Source organism: Hesperophylax consimilis, chromosome 11 (assembly GCF_061612785.1).
Source record: "Hesperophylax consimilis isolate HC1 chromosome 11, BYU_Hcon_1.0, whole genome shotgun sequence".
NCBI lineage: Eukaryota > Metazoa > Arthropoda > Insecta > Trichoptera > Limnephilidae > Hesperophylax > Hesperophylax consimilis.
The window spans coordinates 38,484,078-38,504,961 of NC_142846.1; positions in this window are offsets into that span (position 1 = coordinate 38,484,078).

Below are 20,884 nucleotides of genomic sequence, written 5' to 3' on the forward strand. Positions count from 1 at the left end.
AATATAAAAATAGTGGTTAAAATCGAAATCAATCACAAAATCTCCATGAAGTTTGATTCTTAGAAAAATCATAATTTTTTTGAACGCTCATTTCAGACTTGGGTTCGAAGTTTTGAAGCTGTTTTGTCAGGCCCTATGGTACCAAATGGACTGAAATTTTGGAAAAGTGGTAAGAATCGTGGTACAAATCGAATTCAGTCACAAAATCTCCATAAAGTTGGATTTAAATAAAAATCATGATTTTAATGGACGCTAATTTCAGACTTGGGTTCGAACTTTGGAAGCAGTTTTTTCTGGCTCCATGGTACCAAATGGGCTGAAATTTTGGAAAAGTGGGATGAATCGTGGTACAAATCGAAATCAGTCACAAAATCTCCATAAAGATTGACTCACAGAAAAATCATAATTTTAATGGACGCTAATTTCAGACTTGGGTTCGAACTTTGGAAGCAGTTTTCTCAGGCTGTATGGAACCAAATGGGTTGAAATTTTGGAAAAGTGGTAAGAATCGTGGTACAAATTGAATTCAGTCACAAAATTTCCATTAAGTTTGATTCTTAAAAATTCATGATTTTTTTGGACGTTCATTTCAGACTTGTGTTCGATCTTTGGAAGCAGTTTTCTCTGTCTCTATGGTACCAAATGGTCTGAAATATTGGAATAAATATAAAATTAGTGTTAAAAATTGAAATCAGTCACAAAATCTCCATAAAGATTGACTCTGAGAAAAATCATAATTTTAATGGACGCTAATTTCAGACTTGGATTCGAACTTTGGAAGCAGTTTTCTCAGGCTGAATGGTACCAAATGGGCTTAAATATTGGAATAAATATAAAAATAGTGGTAAAAATCGAAATCAATCACCAAATCTCCATAAAGATTGACTCTAAGAAAAATCATAATTTTAATGGACGCTAAATTCAGACTTGGGTTCGAACTTTGGAAACAGTTTTCTCAGGCTCTATGGTACGAAATCGGCACAAATTTTGGAAAAATGGTGAGAATCGTGGTACAAATCGAATTCAGTCACAAAATCTCCATAAAATTGGATTTTAAATAAAAATCATGATTTTAATGGACGCTAATTTCAGACTTGGATTCGAAATTTGGAAGCAGTTTTCTCAGGCTGAATTCTACCAAATGGGCTAAAATATTGGAATAAATATAAAAATAGTGGTTCAAATCGAAATCAATCACAAAATCTCCATGAAGTTTGATTCTTAGAAAAATAATAATTTTTTTGAATGCTCATTTCAGACTTGGGTTTGAAGTTTTGAAGCTGTTTTTTCAGGCTCGATGGGAACAAACGGGATGAAATTTTGGAATAACGATAAGAATCGTGGTCCAAATTGAATTGTCACAAAATTTCCATAAAGTTTTATTCTTAAAAAAATCATAATTTTAATGGACGCTAATTTCAGACTTGGATTCGAACTTTGGAAGCAGTTTTCTCAGGCTGAATGGTACCAAATGGGCTGAAATATTTGAATAAATATTAAAATAGTGGTTAAAATCGAAATCAATCACAAAGTCTCCATTAAGATTGATTCTTAGAAAAATCATGATTTTTATGGACCCCTATTTCAGACTTGGGTTCGAACTTTGGAAGTAGTTTTTTCTGGCTCTATGATACCAAATAGGCTGAAGTTTTGGAAAAGTGGAAAGAATCGTGGTACAAATCGAATTCAGTCACAAAATCTCCATAAAATTGGATTTTAAATAAAAATCATGATTTTAATGGACGCTAATTTCAGACTTGGATTCGAACTTTGGAAGCAGTTTTCTCAGGCTGAATTCTACCAAATGGGCTGAAATATTGGAATAAATATAAAAATAGTGGTTAAAATCGAAATCAATCACAAAATCTCCATGAAGTTTGATTCTTAGAAAAATCATAATTTTTTTGAACGCTCATTTCAGACTTGGGTTCGAAGTTTTGAAGCTGTTTTGTCAGGCCCTATGGTACCAAATGGACTGAAATTTTGGAAAAGTGGTAAGAATCGTGGTACAAATCGAATTCAGTCACAAAATCTCCATAAAGTTGGATTTAAATAAAAATCATGATTTTAATGGACGCTAATTTCAGACTTGGGTTCGAACTTTGGAAGCAGTTTTTTCTGGCTCCATGGTACCAAATGGGCTGAAATTTTGGAAAAGTGGGATGAATCGTGGTACAAATCGAAATCAATCACACAATCTCCATAAAGATTGACTCTGAGAAAAATCATAACTTTAATGGACGCTTATTTCAGATTTGGGTTCGAACTTTGGAAGCAGTTTTCTCTGGCTCTATGGTACCAAATGGTCAGAAATATTGGAATAAATATAAAAATAGTGGTTAAAATCGAAATCAGTCACAAAATCTCCATAAAGATTGACTCTGAGAAAAATCATAATTTTAATGGACGCTAATTTCAGACTTGGGTTCGAACTTTGGAAACAGTTTTCTCAGGCTCTATGGTACCAAATCGGCACAAATTTTGGAAAAATGGTAAGAATCGTGGTACAAATCGAATTCAGTCACAAAATCTCCATAAAATTGGATTTAAAATAAAAATCATGATTTTAATGGACGCTAATTTCAGACTTGGATTCGAACTTTGGAAGCAGTTTTCTCTGGCTGAATTCTACCAAATGGGCTGAAATATTAGAATAAATATAAAAATAGTGGTTAAAATCGAAATCAATCACAAAATCTCCATGAAGTTTGATTCTTAGAAAAATCATAATTTTTTTGAACGCTCATTTCAGACTTGGGTTCGAAGTTTTGAAGCTGTTTTGTCAGGCCCTATGGTACCAAATGGACTGAAATTTTGGAAAAGTGGTAAGAATCGTGGTACAAATCGAATTCAGTCACAAAATCTCCATAAAGTTGGATTTAAATAAAAATCATGATTTTAATGGACGCTAATTTCAGACTTGGGTTCGAACTTTGGAAGCAGTTTTTTCTGGCTCCATGGTACCAAATGGGCTGAAATTTTGGAAAAGTGGGATGAATCGTGGTACAAATCGAAATCAATCACACAATCTCCATAAAGATTGACTCTGAGAAAAATCATAACTTTAATGGACGCTTATTTCAGATTTGGGTTCGAACTTTGGAAGCAGTTTTCTCTGGCTCTATGGTACCAAATGGTCAGAAATATTGGAATAAATATAAAAATAGTGGTTAAAATCGAAATCAGTCACAAAATCTCCATAAAGATTGACTCTGAGAAAAATCATAATTTTAATGGACGCTAATTTCAGACTTGGGTTCGAACTTTGGAAACAGTTTTCTCAGGCTCTATGGTACCAAATCGGCACAAATTTTGGAAAAATGGTAAGAATCGTGGTACAAATCGAATTCAGTCACAAAATCTCCATAAAATTGGATTTAAAATAAAAATCATGATTTTAATGGACGCTAATTTCAGACTTGGATTCGAACTTTGGAAGCAGTTTTCTCTGGCTGAATTCTACCAAATGGGCTGAAATATTAGAATAAATATAAAAATAGTGGTTAAAATCGAAATCAATTACAAAATCTCCATAACGTCACCTTAAAGCAATAGTGGGATATCTTGAAAAATGCTGTTCTGAGATAATAGGACTTTTAGGTTTGCGTGAGCTCTAGCAGCATCAAATTAACTAATCTTGCAGATTAATGATTTAGTATAAGAGAGGTAAATTATTTAACATCAACACAAAATTGTTATAATAGAAAAATAATTAATTTTTTCATACTTATTTTGACAAAGTATACGTAAATCTGGAAATATCTCACTGTTGCGTGGAGTGTTTGGTAATCATCTCAAATTATCTCAGTGTAGCATAGTAATAATATTACGAGTTTAGATGGATAAATGAATTAATAATTGTTCCTCGGGAGATTTTTTCAATGTGTACGACTGTTTCAGGCTAATAATTGCTTTAAATAATTATTAATTGCTTAAAATAATTAATAATTGCTTAAAATAATTAATAATTGCTTAAAATAATTAATAATTCTTATTTCTGCATGTTTTTCCATGATGTTTATAATCATAAATACATTTTCAACAGTACACACCCACTTACTAAAGAATAACAGAAAACCTTTAGAATAAAAAGTATGTAATTTTTTTTACAGAAAACTTTAAGAACAAAAAAATAAAACAAATATGTGTTGATTCCCTGGAAACCTACAATGAACCTTCATCGTTATTTTCTTCTTGTACATCGCAGTCTATATTAGCAGTATTAATTAATTCAAAACAAATTATGAGGTTTTTTTGGTATAACACCACTTTGGCAAACAAATAAGAAATCACGATTTTTATTCGGTGGAATTGTAGGTGGAACTGTATAGTGTATAAGCTGGTCCTAAAATTATACTATTCTCATTCCGAACATTCTTTAGTCGCTCTCTCACATTAATGCTCTGATTAAATGGATCCTCGGTGTAGGTGCTTTTGTATTTGATAACTAACGATTCGTCTTTAGTGATCTGTAAAATCTTAACTTTATTCCAAATACATTTATTTTTTTCCATGTTTATTGAGAAATTTTTTCCAGTCTTCTCACATACCTTCTTCCAGTCAATGAAGTCCGTTGTTTCCATTACTGTTAACTTATAACGAGGTTCATTCTTCTTGGAACACTTTATGATCATCGCTAACTCCGTTGGAATAAATATTAGGCCTTGTTTTAAAACCCTGACCTTTTCTCTGTCGATGCAATAATGAATGGAGTCTCCTTTGTTCTCTGAGTGCCCAACAATTAGGTATATATGGGTAATGGTTTGAATATCAAGTGTTCATAGTGCATGCATGTACATAGAAAATAAATAAATTGTTTTTATCCTATGCCACACAGTTATCAGAATAAAAGATCACTTCCCATTTCCCTTGGCAAAGGTCTTTTAAAAATGTGTACACGCAGGTAGATATTTCAATTGCGCATCTTTTAGCTACACCCTCATGCCGCATGTAACAATGGCCCTGTCGTGTTTGGTATTGTAAATACAGAAGTTATAACGTTTAACTTGCTCTTATAAAAAAATAGATATATTGCCATTTGGCAACGGCATAACAGCTTGAAAGTCATAAATGGCAACTACAGTATCATCAGTGGTCTTGGTAATGTTTTTATCTTTTTCTTGTCGAGATAGCTTTACATTCTGAATGTGTTCAGAATATTATTATTTTTTCTAATATCTCATTTGCAGTACTATAGTTGTATTATACACAAAATCCACAAAGGTTTTTTTTTGGTTAAAAAAAAAATATTGAATTTGGTATTGAATTGTATGTAGAGTGTGCAACATACAGATTACATACCGAGACACACTTCTATTTGTACAAATTGTACATCTTTTGGATATTTGGAGATCCGAGATGATCCTGCACGATAATAGTGCGATTCCACTCTACTAAAGCTGTTGATGTGATTCATAACACCATCAACTAAATCATCCTTTTGCAGGAAGCTGTCTGTTTTATTTTTTAATGCAGTGCTTATGGTATTATTGCTTATATCTAAGGTTGCCATAAAAAAATCTTACACATACGTATGTTATGTCCATCTCTCTCAAAATAATAACCACTATTAGCTAGCATTCATGGAATCATAAATATTAAAATATTTTAATCGATCAACTTCCAAAACAGATTCAGAACATTTGTATTTACAATTAGTACACAGTACAGGCTTAATTTGTTTTGCTCTGCGTATTTTCCTGACTTTGCTACATACTCTTGACCAGTATTCACCTTCAGATTATTTATGTTTCTCTTCCAAGATCACCCAACTTGTTGAAATCTATAGAGCTACAATGAGACAGTAAATTTATTTCAGTATTTTAAACGACCTTTTGAAAGCAACAGTGGGACAACATCAATATCTCAGTGTTGCTCTGAGTGACCGAACATTTCAATACTGAGATTTTACTTGTAACACTGGCAATTTTTTTTTTACAAAATATCCCAGTAATGCATCATGTAGAGCTCAAAATTTTACATCGAACTGCATACTTATCTCAAAAGTGTATTTTTCGAAGATATCCCACTATTGCTTTAAGGTGACGATAAAGTTTGATTCTTAGAAAAATCATAATTTTTTTGAACGCTCATTTCAAACTTGGGTTCGAAGTTTTGAAGCTGTTTTGTCAGGCCCTATGGTACCGAATGGGCTGAAATTTTGGAAAAGTGGTAAGAATCATGGTACAAATCGAATTCAGTCACAAAATCTCCATAAAGTTGGATTTAAAAAAAAAAATCATGATTTTAATGGACGCTAATTTCAGACTTGGATTCGAACTTTGGAAGCAGTTTTTTCTGGCTCCATGGTACCAAATGGGCTGAAATTTTGGAAAAGTGGGATGAATCGTGGAACAAATCGAAATCAATCACACAATCTCCATAAAGATTGACTCTGAGAAAAATCATAATTTTAATGGACGCTTATTCCAGATTTGGGTTCGAACTTTGGAAGCAGTTTTTTCTGGCTCTATGGTACCAAATCGGCTGTTATTTTGGAAAAATGGTAAGAATCGTGGTACAAATCGAATTCAGACACAAAATCTCCATCAAGAAGGATTTAAAAAAAAATCATGATTTTAATGGACGCTAATTTCAGACTTGGGTTCGAACTTTGGAAACAGTTTTCTCAGGCTCTATGGTACCAAATCGGCTGTTATTTTGGAAAAACGGTAAGAATCGTGGTACAAATCGAATACAGTCACAAAATCTCCATAATGTTGGATTTGAAAAAAAAATCATGATTTTAATGGACGCTTTTTTCAGACTTGGTTTCGAACTTTGGAAGCAGTTTTCTCTGGCTCTATGGTACCAAATGGGCTGAAATATTGGAATAAATATAAAAATAGTGGTAAAAATCGAAATCAATCACAAAATCTCCATTAAAAAGGATTTTTTTTTTAAATCATGATTTATATGGACACTAATTTCAGACTTGGGTTCGAACTTTGGAAGCAGTTTTTTCAGGCTCGATGGGAACAAACGGGATGAAATTTTGGAATAACGATAAGAATCGTGGACCAAATTGAATTCAGTCACAAAATTTCCATAAAGTTTAATTCTTAAAAAAATCATTATTTTAATGGACGCTAATTTCAGACTTGGGTTCGAACTTTGGAAACAGTTTTCTCAGGCTCTATGGTACCAAATCGGCTGTTATTTTGGAAAAATGGTAAGAATCGTGGTACAAATCGAATTCAGTCACAAAATCTCCATAATGTTGGATTTTTAAAAAAATCATGATTTTAATGGACGCTAATTTCAGAGTTGGGTTCGAACATTGGAAGCAGTTTTCTCAGGCTGAATGGTACCAAATGGGCTGAAATATTGGAATAAATATAAAAATAGTGGTTTAAATCGAAATCAATCACAAAGTCTCCATTAAGATTGATTGTTAGAAAAATCATGATTTTTAAAGACGCTTATTTCAGACTTGGGTTCGAACTTTGGAAGCAGTTTTTTCTGGCTCCATGGTACCAAATGGGCTGAAATTTTGGAAAAGTGGAATGAATCGTGGTACAAATCGAATCAATCACACAATCTCCATAAAGATTGACTCTGAGAAAAATCATAATTTTAATGGACGCTTATTTCATGTTTGGGTTCGAAGTTTGGAAGCAGTTTTCTGTGGCTCTATGGTACCAAATGGTCTGAAATATTGGAATTAATATAAAAATAGTGGTAAAAATCGAAATCAGTCACAAAATCTCCATAAAGATTGACTCTGAGAAAAATCATAATTTTAATGGACGCTAATTTCAGACTTGGGTTCGAACTTTGGAAACAGTTTACTCAGGCTCTATGGTACCAAATCGGCACAAATTTTGGAAAAATGGTAAGAATCGTGGTACAAATCGAATTCAGTCACAAAATCTCCATAAAATTGGATTTTAAATAAAAATCATGATTTTAATGGACGCTAATTTCAGACTTGGATTCGAACTTTGGAAGCAGTTTTCTCAGGCTGAATTCTACCAAATGGGCTAAAATATTGGAATAAATATAAAAATAGTGGTTAAAATCGAAATCAATCACAAAATCTCCATTAAAATGGATTTTTGTTTTTAAATCATGATTTATATGGACACTAATTTCAGACTTGGGTTCGAACTTTGGAAGCAGTTTTTTCAGGCTCGATGGGAACAAACGGGATGAAATTTTGGAATAACGATAAGAATCGTGGTCCAAATTGAATTCATTCACAAAATTTCGATAAAGTTTAATTCTTAAAAAAATCATTATTTTAATGGACGCTATTTTCAGACTTGGGTTCGAACTTTGGAAACAGTTTTCTCAGGCTCTATGGTACCAAATCGGCTGTTATTTTGGGAAAATGGTAAGAATCGTGGTACAAATCGAATTCAGTCACAAAATCTCCATAAAGTTGGATTTAAATAAAAATCATGATTTTAATGGACGCTAATTTCAGACTTGGGTTCGAACTTTGGAAGCAGTTTTTTCTGGCTCCATGGTACCAAATGGGCTGAAATTTTGGAAAAGTGGAATGAATCGTGGTACAAATCGAATCAATCACACAATCTCCATAAAGATTCACTCTGAGAAAAATCATAATTTTAATGGACGCTTATTTCATGTTTGGGTTCGAACTTTGGAAGCAGTTTTCTCTGGCTCTATGGTACCAAATGGTCTGAAATATTGGAATAAATATAAAAATAGTGGTTAAAATCGAAATCAATCACAAAGTGTCCATTAAGATTGATTCTTAGAAAAATCATGATTTTTATGGACGCTTATTTCAGACTTGGGTTCGAACTTTGGAAGCAGTTTTTTCTGGCTCCATGGTACCAAATGGGCTGAAATTTTGGAAAATTGGAATGAATCGTGGTACAAATCGAATCAATCACACAATCTCCATAAAGATTGACTCTGAGAAAAATCATAATTTTAATGGACGCTTATTTCATGTTTGGGTTCGAACTTTGGAAGCAGTTTTCTCTGGCTCTATGGTACCAAATGGTCTGAAATATTGGATTAAATATAAAAATAGTGCTACAAATCGAAATCAGTCACAAAATCTCCATAAAGTTTGATTCTTAGAAAAATCATAATTTTTTTGAACGCTCATTTCAGACTTGGGTCTGAAGTTTTGAAGCTGTTTTGTCAGGCCCCAGAATGGGCTTATTTTTTGGAAAAGTGGTAAGAATCGTGGTACAAATCGAATTCAGTCACAAAATCTCCATAAAGTTGGATTTAAAAAAAAAATCATGATTTTAATGGACGCTAATTTCAGACTTGGATTCGAACTTTGGAAGCAGTTTTTTCTGGCTCCATGGTACCAAATGGGCTGAAATTTTGGAAAAGTGGGATGAATCGTGAAACAAATCGAAATCAATCACACAATCTCCATAAAGATTGACACTGAGAAAAATCATAATTTTAATGGACGCTTATTTCAGATTTGGGTTCGAACTTTGGAAGCAGTTTTTTCTGGCTCTATGGTACCAAATCGGCTGTTATTTTGGAAAAATGGTAAGAATCGTGGTACAAATCGAATTCAGACACAAAATCTCCATCAAGAGGGATTTAAAAAAAAATCATGATTTTAATGGACGCTAATTTCAGACTTGGGTTCGAACTTTGGAAACAGTTTTCTCAGGCTCTATGGTACCAAATCGGCTGTTATTTTGGAAAAATGGTAAGAATCGTGGTACAAATCGAATTCAGTCACAAAATCTCCATAATGTTGGATTTAAAAAAAAATCATGATTTTAATGGACGCTATTTTCAGACTTGGGTTCGAACTTTGGAAGCAGTTTTCTCTGGCTCTATGGTACCAAATGGGCTGAAATATTAGAATAAATATAAAAATAGTGGTTAAAATTGAAATCAGTCACAAAATCTCCATAAAGATTGACTCTGAGAAAAATCATAATTTTAATGGACGCTAATTTCAGACTTGGGTTCGAACTTTGGAAACAGTTTTCTCAGGCTCTATGGTACCAAATCGGCTGAAATTTTGGAAAAATGGTAAGAATCGTGGTACAAATCGAATTCAGTCACAAAATTTCCATAAAGTTTGATTCTTAAAAAAATCATGATTTATTTCGACGCTCATTTCAGACTAGGGTTCGAACTTTTGATGCAGTTTTCTCTGGCTCTATGGTACCAAATGGTCTGAAATATTGGAAAAAATATATAAATAGTGGTTAAAATCGAAATCAGTCACAAAATCTCCATAAAGATTGACTCACAGAAAAATCATAATTTTAATGGACGCTAATTTCAGACTTCGGTTCGAACTTTGGAAGCAGTTTTCTCAGGCTGTATGGGCTGAAATTTTGGAAAAGTGGTAAGAATCGTGGTACAAATCAAATTCCGTCACAAAATTTCCATAAAGTTTGATTCTTAAAAATTCATGATTCTTTTGGACGCTCATTTCAGACATGTGTTCGAACTTTGGAAGCAGTTTTCTCTGGCTCTATGGTACCAAATGGTCTGATATATTGGAATAAATATAAAAATAGTGGTAAAAATTGAAATCAGTCACAAAATCTCCATAAAGATTGACTCTTAGAAAAATCATGATTTTAATAGACGCTAATTTCAGACTTGGGTTCGAACTTTGGAAGCAGTCTTCTCAGGCTCTATGGTACCAAATGGGCTGAAATTTTGGAAAGTGGTAAGAATCGTGGTACAAATCGATTTCAGTCACAAAATCTCCATAAAGTTGGATTTAAAAAAAAATCATGATTTTAATGGACGCTAATTTCAGACTTGGGTTTGAACTTTGGAAGCAGTTTTCTCAGGCTGAATGGTACCAAATGGGCTGAAATATTGGAATAAATATAAAAATAGTGGTTGAAATCAAAATCAATCACAAAATCTCCATAAAGATTGACTCTAAGAAAAATCATAATTTTAATGGACGCTAATTTCAGACTTGGGTTCGAACTTTGGAAACAGTTTTCTCAGGCTCTATGGTACCAAATCGGCTGAAATTTTGGAAAAATGGTAAGAATCGTAGTACAAATCGAATTCAGTCACAAAATCTCCATAAAGTTGGATTTAAAAAAAATCATGATTTTAATGGACGCTAATTTCAGACTTGGGTTCGAACTTTGGAAACAGTTTTCTCAGGCTGAATGGTACCGAAAGGGCTGAAATATTGGAAAAAATAGTGGTAAAAATCGAAATCAATCACAAAATCTCCATAAAGATTGAATCACAGAAAAATCATAATTTTAATAGACGCTTATTTCAGACTTGGGTTCGAACTTTGGAAGCAGTTTTCTCAAGCTCTATGGTACCAAATGGGCTGAAATTTTGAAAAAGTGGTAAGAATCGTGGTACAAATCGAATTCAGTCACAAAATCTCCATAAATATGGATTTTAAAAAAAATCATGATTTTAATGGACGCTAATTTCCGACTTGGATTCGAACTTTGGAAGCAGTTTTTTCTGGCTCCATGGTACCAAATGGGCTGAAATTTTGGAAAAGTGGGATGAATCGTGAAACAAATCGAAATCAATCACACAATCTCCATAAAGATTGACACTGAGAAAAATCATAATTTTAATGGACGCTTATTTCAGATTTGGGTTCGAACTTTGGAAGCAGTTTTTTCTGGCTCTATGGTACCAAATCGGCTGTTATTTTGGAAAAATGGTAAGAATCGTGGTACAAATCGAATTCAGACACAAAATCTCCATAAATATGGATTTAAAAAAAAATCATGATTTTAATGGACGCTAATTTCAGACTTGGGTTTGAACTTTGGAAGCAGTTTTCTCAGGCTAAATGGTACCAAATGGGCTGAAATATTGGAACAAATATAAAAATAGTGGTTAAAATCAAAATCAATCACAAAATCTCCATAAAGATTGAATGTAAGAAAAATCATTATTTTAATGGACGCTTATTTCAGACTTGGGTTCGAACTTTGGAAACAGTTTTCTCAGGCTCTATGGTACCAAATCGGCTAAAATTTTGGAAAAATGGTTAGAATCGTGGTACAAATCGAATTCAGCCACAAAATTTCCATAAAGTTTTATTCTTAAAAAAAAATCATGATTTTAATGGATGCCAATTTCAGACTTGGGTTCGAACTTTGGAAGCAGTTTTCTCAGGCTGAATGGTACCGAAAGGGCTGAAATATTGGAAAAAATAGTGGTAAAATTCGAAATCAATCACAAAATCTCCATAAAGATTGAATCACAGAAAAATCATAATTTTAATGGACGCTTATTTCAGACTTGAGTTCGAACTTTGGAAGCAGTTTTCTCAAGCTCTATGGTACCAAATGGGCTGAAATTTTGGAAAAATGGTAAGAATCGTGGTACAAATCGAATTCAGACACAAAATCTCCATCAAGAGGGATTTAAAAAAAAATCATGATTTTAATGGACGCTAATTTCAGACTTGGGTTCGAACTTTGGAAACAGTTTTCTCAGGCTCTATGGTACCAAATCGGCTGTTATTTTGGAAAAATGGTAAGAATCGTGGTACAAATCGAATTCAGTCACAAAATCTCCATAATGTTGGATTTAAAAAAAAATCATGATTTTAATGGACGCTATTTTCAGACTTGGGTTCGAACTTTGGAAGCAGTTTTCTCTGGCTCTATGGTACCAAATGGGCTGAAATATTAGAATAAATATAAAAATAGTGGTAAAAATCGAAATCAGTCACAATATCTCCATAAAGATTGACTCACAGAAAAATCATAATTTTAATGGACGCTAATTTCAGACTTGGGTTCGAACTTTGGAAACAGTTTTCTCAGGCTCTATGGTACCAAATCGGCTGAAATTTTGGAAAAATGGTAAGAATCGTGGTACAAATCGAATTCAGTCACAAAATTTCCATAAAGTTTGATTCTAAAAAAATCATGATTTATTTCGACGCTCATTTCAGACTTGGGTTCGAACTTTTGATGCAGTTTTCTCTGGCTCTTTGGTACAGAATGGGCTGAAATTTTGGAATAAATATAAAAATAGTGGTTAAAATCGAAATCAATCACAAAATCTCCATTAAGATTGATTCTTAGAAAAATCATGATTTTTATGGACGCTTATTTCAGACTTGGGTTCGAACTTTGGAAGCAGTTTTTTCTGGCTCTATGGTACCAAATCGGCTGTTATTTTGGAAAAATGGTAAGAATCGTGGTACAAATCGAATTCAGTCACAAAATTTCCATCAATAGGGATTTAAAAAAAAATAATGATTTTTATGCACGCTCATTTTAGACTTGGGTTCGAACATTGGAAGCAGTTTTTTCAGGCTCCATGGGAACAAACGGGCTGCAATTTCTGAAAAGTGGTCAAAAACGTGGTACAAATCGAATTCAGACACAAAATCTCCATCAAGAGGGATTTAAAAAAAAATCATGATTTTAATGCACGCTAATTTCAGACTTGGGTTCGAACTTTGGAAGCAGTTTTCTCAGGCTGAATGGTACCGAAAGGGCTGAAATATTGGAATAAATATAAAAATAGTGGTAAAAATCGAAATCAATAAAAAAATCTCCATAAAGATAGAATCACAGAAAAATCATAATTTTAATGGACGCTTATTTCAGACTTGGGTTCGAACTTTGGAAGCAGTTATCTCAAGCTCTATGGTACCAAATGGGCTGAAATTTTGGAAAAGTGGAAAGAATCGTGGTAAAAGTCGTATTCAGTCAATCAAAATCTCCATTAAAATGGATTTTTTTTCAAAATCATAATTTATATGGACACTAATTTCAGACATGGGTTCGAACTTTGGAATCAGTTTTTTCAGGCTCGATGGGAACAAACGGGATGAAATTTCGGAATAACGATAAGTGGTCAAATGGTTAATCGTGGTCCAAATTGAATTCAGTCACAAAATTTCCATAAAGTTTTATTCTTAAAAAATCATGATTTTAATGGCCGCTAATTTCAGACTTAGGTTCGAACTTTGGAAGCAGTTTTCTCTGGCTCTATGGTACCAAATGGTCTGAAATATTGGAAAAAATATATAAATAGTGGTTAAAATCGAAATCAGTCACAAAATCTCCATAAAGATTGACTCACAGAAAAATCATAATTTTAATGGACGCTAATTTCAGACTTGGGTTCGAACTTTGGAAGCAGTTTTCTCAGGCTGTATGGTACCAAATGGGCTTAAATTTTGGAAAAGTGGTAAGAATCGTGGTACAAATCGAATTCAGTCACAAAATTTCCATAAAGTTTGATTCTTAAAAATTCATGATTTTTTTGGACGCTCATTTCAGACATGTGTTCGAACTTTGGAAGCAGTTTTCTCTGGCTCTATGGTACCAAATGATCTGAAATATTGGAATAAATATAAAAATAGTGGTAAAAATTGAAATCAGTCACAAAATCTCCATAACGATTGACTCTTAGAAAAATCATGATTTTAATGGACGCTAATTTCAGACTTGGGTTCGAACTTTGGAAGCAGTTTTCTCAGGCTGAATGGTACCAAATGGGCTGAAATATTGGAACAAATATAAAAATAGTGGTTAAAATCGAAATCAATCACAAAATCTCCATAAAGATAGAATCACAGAAAAATCATAATTTTAATGGACGCTTATTTCAGACTTGGGTTCGATCTTTGGAAGCAGTTTTCTCAGGCTCTATGGTACCAAATCGGCTGAAATTTTGGAAAAATGATTAGAATCGTGGTACAAATCGAATTCAGCCACAAAATCTCCATAAAGTTGGATTTAAAAAAAAAAAGTGGGTGTGTCAAGCCTACGCAAGACAGAAGTGAAACTTCTAGTTTCAGCTGATGCTTGGCGTGGCGCAGTTCGCTGGTGTCTGAGAGAGAGGAAAGAAGAGAAGAGAGAGAACGTTCGTGAGCGGCTCCCCCACCTCAACAAGGTTTCACTTCAAAAATGCCACAGCCGAGAATCGAACCTCGCTTAACTGATTGAAAGCCAACCACGCTGAGCACCAACTGTAAGCAAAGCCGCATAAATTGATTATATTATGTAGGTTCTGAAAATATGAGAGCTTGTTATGTTTTATAATGTTACCTACATCACACCCAAAATATAATATATTTTTAAAAATAATTTACAATGTACAGAAATAGAATCCCACACAAGATCGCGTAGTGCGCTCTAGCGAACGGATATTTTATCAGAGGGAGATAGTTTTAATTTTTTTTTCTGTAAATTATTACATATTATCAAAATAAATAAATTTATTAAATAAATGTAATACAATTATCATAATATACGGATTAGATAATAATTTTAATCCAACACAATAACGCAAAGCGCGCTCTAGCGGAGTAATGTTTTATCACAGTGAGATAAGTGTTTTTATTATTTTGCAATATTATTTTCTTTTAAAAAATGTTCTGACCTACTAAAAAATAAGATATTGAATGAAAAAGGCGTTAAAAACAAAAAAATAATGTGCGATGGCCGAGAATCGAACTCGGATCAACTGCTTGGAAGGCAACTATGCTGACCATTACACCACCAACGCCAGTTGTCGGGATGAGCTAAGAAGCATTTATATGTTACTTCAAAACTTTGACTAGATCAAATGAACTTTAATCGGTGGTGGGGGTACCCGCATTTTCGTTTCGGTCATGAGTCGGTTTTACTCCGGTCCTCGAAATTGCATGACGCGCGTAAAGAAGTTTCACTTCAAAAATCATGATTTTAATGGACGCTAATTTCAGACTTGGGTTCGAACTTTGGAAGCAGTTTTCTCAGGCTGAATGGTAAGGAAAGGGCTGAAATATTGGAAAAAATAGTGGTAAAAATCGAAATCAATCACAAAATCTCCATAAAGATTGAATCACAGAAAAATCATAATTTTAATGGACGCTTATTTCAGACTTGGGTTCGAACTTTGGAAGCAGTTTTCTTAAACTCTATGGTACCAAATGGGCTGAAATTTTGGAAAAGTGGAAAGAATCGTGGTAAAAGTCGTATTCAGTCACAAAATTTCCATTAAAATGGATTTTTTTTTTTTAAATCATGATTTATATGGACACTCATTTCAGACTTGGGTTCGAACTTTGGAAGCAGTTTTTTCAGGCTCGATGGGAACAAACGGGATGAAATTTTGGAATAAGGATAAGAATCGTGGTCCAAATTGAATTCAGTCACAAAATTTCCATAAAGTTTTATTCTTAAAAAAATCATAATTTTAATGGACGCTTATTTCAGACTTGGGTTCGAACTTTGGAAGCAGTTTTCTCTGGCTCTATGGTACCAAATGGTCTGAAATATTGGAATAAATATAAAAATAGTGGTAAAAATCGAAATCAGTCACAAAATCTCCATAAAGATTGACTCACAGAAAAATCATAATTTTAATGGACGCTAATTTCAGACTTGGGTTCGAACTTTGGAAGCAGTTTTCTCAGGCTGTATGGTACCAAATGGGTTGAAATTTTGGAAAAGTGGTAAGAATCGTGGTACAAATTGAATTCAGTCACAAAATTTCCATTCAGTTTGATTCTTAAAAATTCATGATTTTTTTGGACGTTCATTTCAGACTTGTGTTCGATCTTTGGAAGCAGTTTTCTCTGTCTCTATGGTACCAAATGGTCTGAAATATTGGAATAAATATAAAATTAGTGTTAAAAATTGAAATCAGTCACAAAATCTCCATAAAGATTGACTCTGAGAAAAATCATAATTTTAATGGACGCTAATTTCAGACTTGGATTCGAACTTTGGAAGCAGTTTTCTCAGGCTGAATGGTACCAAATGGGCTTAAATATTGGAATAAATATAAAAATAGTGGTTAAAATCGAAATCAATCACCAAATCTCCATAAAGATTGACTCTAAGAAAAATCATAATTTTAATGGACGCTAAATTCAGACTTGGGTTCGAACTTTGGAAACAGTTTTCTCAGGCTCTATGGTACCAAATCGGCTGAAATTTTGGAAAAATGATTAGAATCGTGGTACAAATCGAATTCAGCCACAAAATTTCCATAAAGTTGGATTTTAAAAAAAAATCATGATTTTAATGGACGCTAATTTCAGACTTGGGTTCGAACTTTGGAAGCAGTTTTCTCAGGCTGAATGGTAAGGAAAGGGCTGAAATATTGGAAAAAATAGTGGTAAAAATCGAAATCAATCACAAAATCTCCATAAAGATTGAATCACAGAAAAATCATAATTTTAATGGACGCTTATTTCAGACTTGGGTTCGAACTTTGGAAGCAGTTTTCTTAAGCTCTATGGTACCAAATGGGCGGAAATTTTGGAAAAGTGGAAAGAATCGTGGTAAAAGTCGTATTCAGTCACAAAATTTCCATTAAAATGGATTTTTTTTTTTTAAATCATGATTTATATGGACACTCATTTCAGACTTGGGTTCGAACTTTGGAAGCAGTTTTTTCAGGCTCGATGGGAACAAACGGGATGAAATTTTGGAATAACGATAAGAATCGTGGTCCAAATTGAATTCAGTCACAAAATTTCCATAAAGTTTTATTCTTAAAAAAATCATAATTTTAATGGACGCTTATTTCAGACTTGGGTTCGAACTTTGGAAGCAGTTTTCTCTGGCTCTATGGTACCAAATGGTCTGAAATATTGGAATAAATATAAAAATAGTGGTAAAAATCGAAATCAGTCACAAAATCTCCATAAAGATTGACTCACAGAAAAATCATAATTTTAATGGACGCTAATTTCAGACTTGGGTTCGAACTTTGGAAGCAGTTTTCTCAGGCTGTATGGAACCAAATGGGTTGAAATTTTGGAAAAGTGGTAAGAATCGTGGTACAAATTGAATTCAGTCACAAAATTTCCATTAAGTTTGATTCTTAAAAATTCATGATTTTTTTGGACGTTCATTTCAGACTTGTGTTCGATCTTTGGAAGCAGTTTTCTCTGTCTCTATGGTACCAAATGGTCTGAAATATTGGAATAAATATAAAATTAGTGTTAAAAATTGAAATCAGTCACAAAATCTCCATAAAGATTGACTCTGAGAAAAATCATAATTTTAATGGACGCTAATTTCAGACTTGGATTCGAACTTTGGAAGCAGTTTTCTCAGGCTGAATGGTACCAAATGGGCTTAAATATTGGAATAAATATAAAAATAGTGGTAAAAATCGAAATCAATCACCAAATCTCCATAAAGATTGACTCTAAGAAAAATCATAATTTTAATGGACGCTAAATTCAGACTTGGGTTCGAACTTTGGAAACAGTTTTCTCAGGCTCTATGGTACGAAATCGGCACAAATTTTGGAAAAATGGTAAGAATCGTGGTACAAATCGAATTCAGTCACAAAATCTCCATAAAATTGGATTTTAAATAAAAATCATGATTTTAATGGACGCTAATTTCAGACTTGGATTCGAAATTTGGAAGCAGTTTTCTCAGGCTGAATTCTCCCAAATGGGCTAAAATATTGGAATAAATATAAAAATAGTGGTTCAAATCGAAATCAATCACAAAATCTCCATGAAGTTTGATTCTTAGAAAAATAATAATTTTTTTGAATGCTCATTTCAGACTTGGGTTCGAAGTTTTGAAGCTGTTTTTTCAGGCTCGATGGGAACAAACGGGATGAAATTTTGGAATAACGATAAGAATCGTGGTCCAAATTGAATTGTCACAAAATTTCCATAAAGTTTTATTCTTAAAAAAATCATAATTTTAATGGACGCTAATTTCAGACTTGGATTGGAACTTTGGAAGCAGTTTTCTCAGGCTGAATGGTACCAAATGGGCTGAAATATTTGAATAAATATTAAAATAGTGGTTAAAATCGAAATCAATCACAAAGTCTCCATTAAGATTGATTCTTAGAAAAATCATGATTTTTATGGACCCCTATTTCAGACTTGGGTTCGAACTTTGGAAGTAGTTTTTTCTGGCTCTATGATACCAAATAGGCTGAAGTTTTGGAAAAGTGGAAAGAATCGTGGTACAAATCGAATTCAGTCACAAAATCTCCATAAAATTGGATTTTAAATAAAAATCATGATTTTAATGGACGCTAATTTCAGACTTGGATTCGAACTTTGGAAGCAGTTTTCTCAGGCTGAATTCTACCAAATGGGCTGAAATATTGGAATAAATATAAAAATAGTGGTTAAAATCGAAATCAATCACTAAATCTCCATGAAGTTTGATTCTTAGAAAAATCATAATTTTTTTGAACGCTCATTTCAGACTTGGGTTCGAAGTTTTGAAGCTGTTTTGTCAGGCCTTATGGTACCAAATGGACTGAAATTTTGGAAAAGTGGTAAGAATCGTGGTACAAATCGAATTCAGTCACAAAATCTCCATAAAGTTGGATTTAAATAAAAATCATGATTTTAATGGACGCTAATTTCAGACTTGGGTTCGAACTTTGGAAGCAGTTTTTTCTGGCTCCATGGTACCAAATGGGCTGAAATTTTGGAAAAGTGGGATGAATCGTGGTACAAATCGAAATCAATCACACAATCTCCATAAAGATTGACTCTGAGAAAAATCATAACTTTAATGGACGCTTATTTCAGATTTGGGTTCGAACTTTGGAAGCAGTTTTCTCTGGCTCTATGGTACCAAATGGTCAGAAATATTGGAATAAATATAAAAATAGTGGTTAAAATCGAAATCAGTCACAAAATCTCCATAAAGATTGACTCTGAGAAAAATCATAATTTTAATGGACGCTAATTTCAGACTTGGGTTCGAACTTTGGAAACAGTTTTCTCAGGCTCTATGGTACCAAATCGGCACAAATTTTGGAAAAATGGTAAGAATCGTGGTACAAATCGAATTCAGTCACAAAATCTCCATTAAGATTGATTCTTAGAAAAATCATGATTTTTATGGACCCCTATTTCAGACTTGGGTTCGAACTTTGGAAGTAGTTTTTTCTGGCTCTATGATACCAAATAGGCTGAAGTTTTGGAAAAGTGGAAAGAATCGTGGTACAAATCGAATTCAGTCACAAAATCTCCATAAAATTGGATTTTAAATAAAAATCATGATTTTAATGGACGCTAATTTCAGACTTGGATTCGAACTTTGGAAGCAGTTTTCTCAGGCTGAATTCTACCAAATGGGCTGAAATATTGGAATAAATATAAAAATAGTGGTTAAAATCGAAATCAATCACTAAATCTCCATGAAGTTTGATTCTTAGAAAAATCATAATTTTTTTGAACGCTCATTTCAGACTTGGGTTCGAAGTTTTGAAGCTGTTTTGTCAGGCCTTATGGTACCAAATGGACTGAAATTTTGGAAAAGTGGTAAGAATCGTGGTACAAATCGAATTCAGTCACAAAATCTCCATAAAGTTGGATTTAAATAAAAATCATGATTTTAATGGACGCTAATTTCAGACTTGGGTTCGAACTTTGGAAGCAGTTTTTTCTGGCTCCATGGTACCAAATGGGCTGAAATTTTGGAAAAGTGGGATGAATCGTGGTACAAATCGAAATCAATCACACAATCTCCATAAAGATTGACTCTGAGAAAAATCATAACTTTAATGGACGCTTATTTCAGATTTGGGTTCGAACTTTGGAAGCAGTTTTCTCTGGCTCTATGGTACCAAATGGTCAGAAATATTGGAATAAATATAAAAATAGTGGTTAAAATCGAAATCAGTCACAAAATCTCCATAAAGATTGACTCTGAGAAAAATCATAATTTTAATGGACGCTAATTTCAGACTTGGGTTCGAACTTTGGAAACAGTTTTCTCAGGCTCTATGGTACCAAATCGGCACAAATTTTGGAAAAATGGTAAGAATCGTGGTACAAATCGAATTCAGTCACAAAATCTCCATAAAATTGGATTTAAAATAAAAATCATGATTTTAATGGACGCTAATTTCAGACTTGGATTCGAACTTTGGAAGCAGTTTTCTCTGGCTGAATTCTACCAAATGGGCTGAAATATTAGAATAAATATAAAAATAGTGGTTAAAATCGAAATCA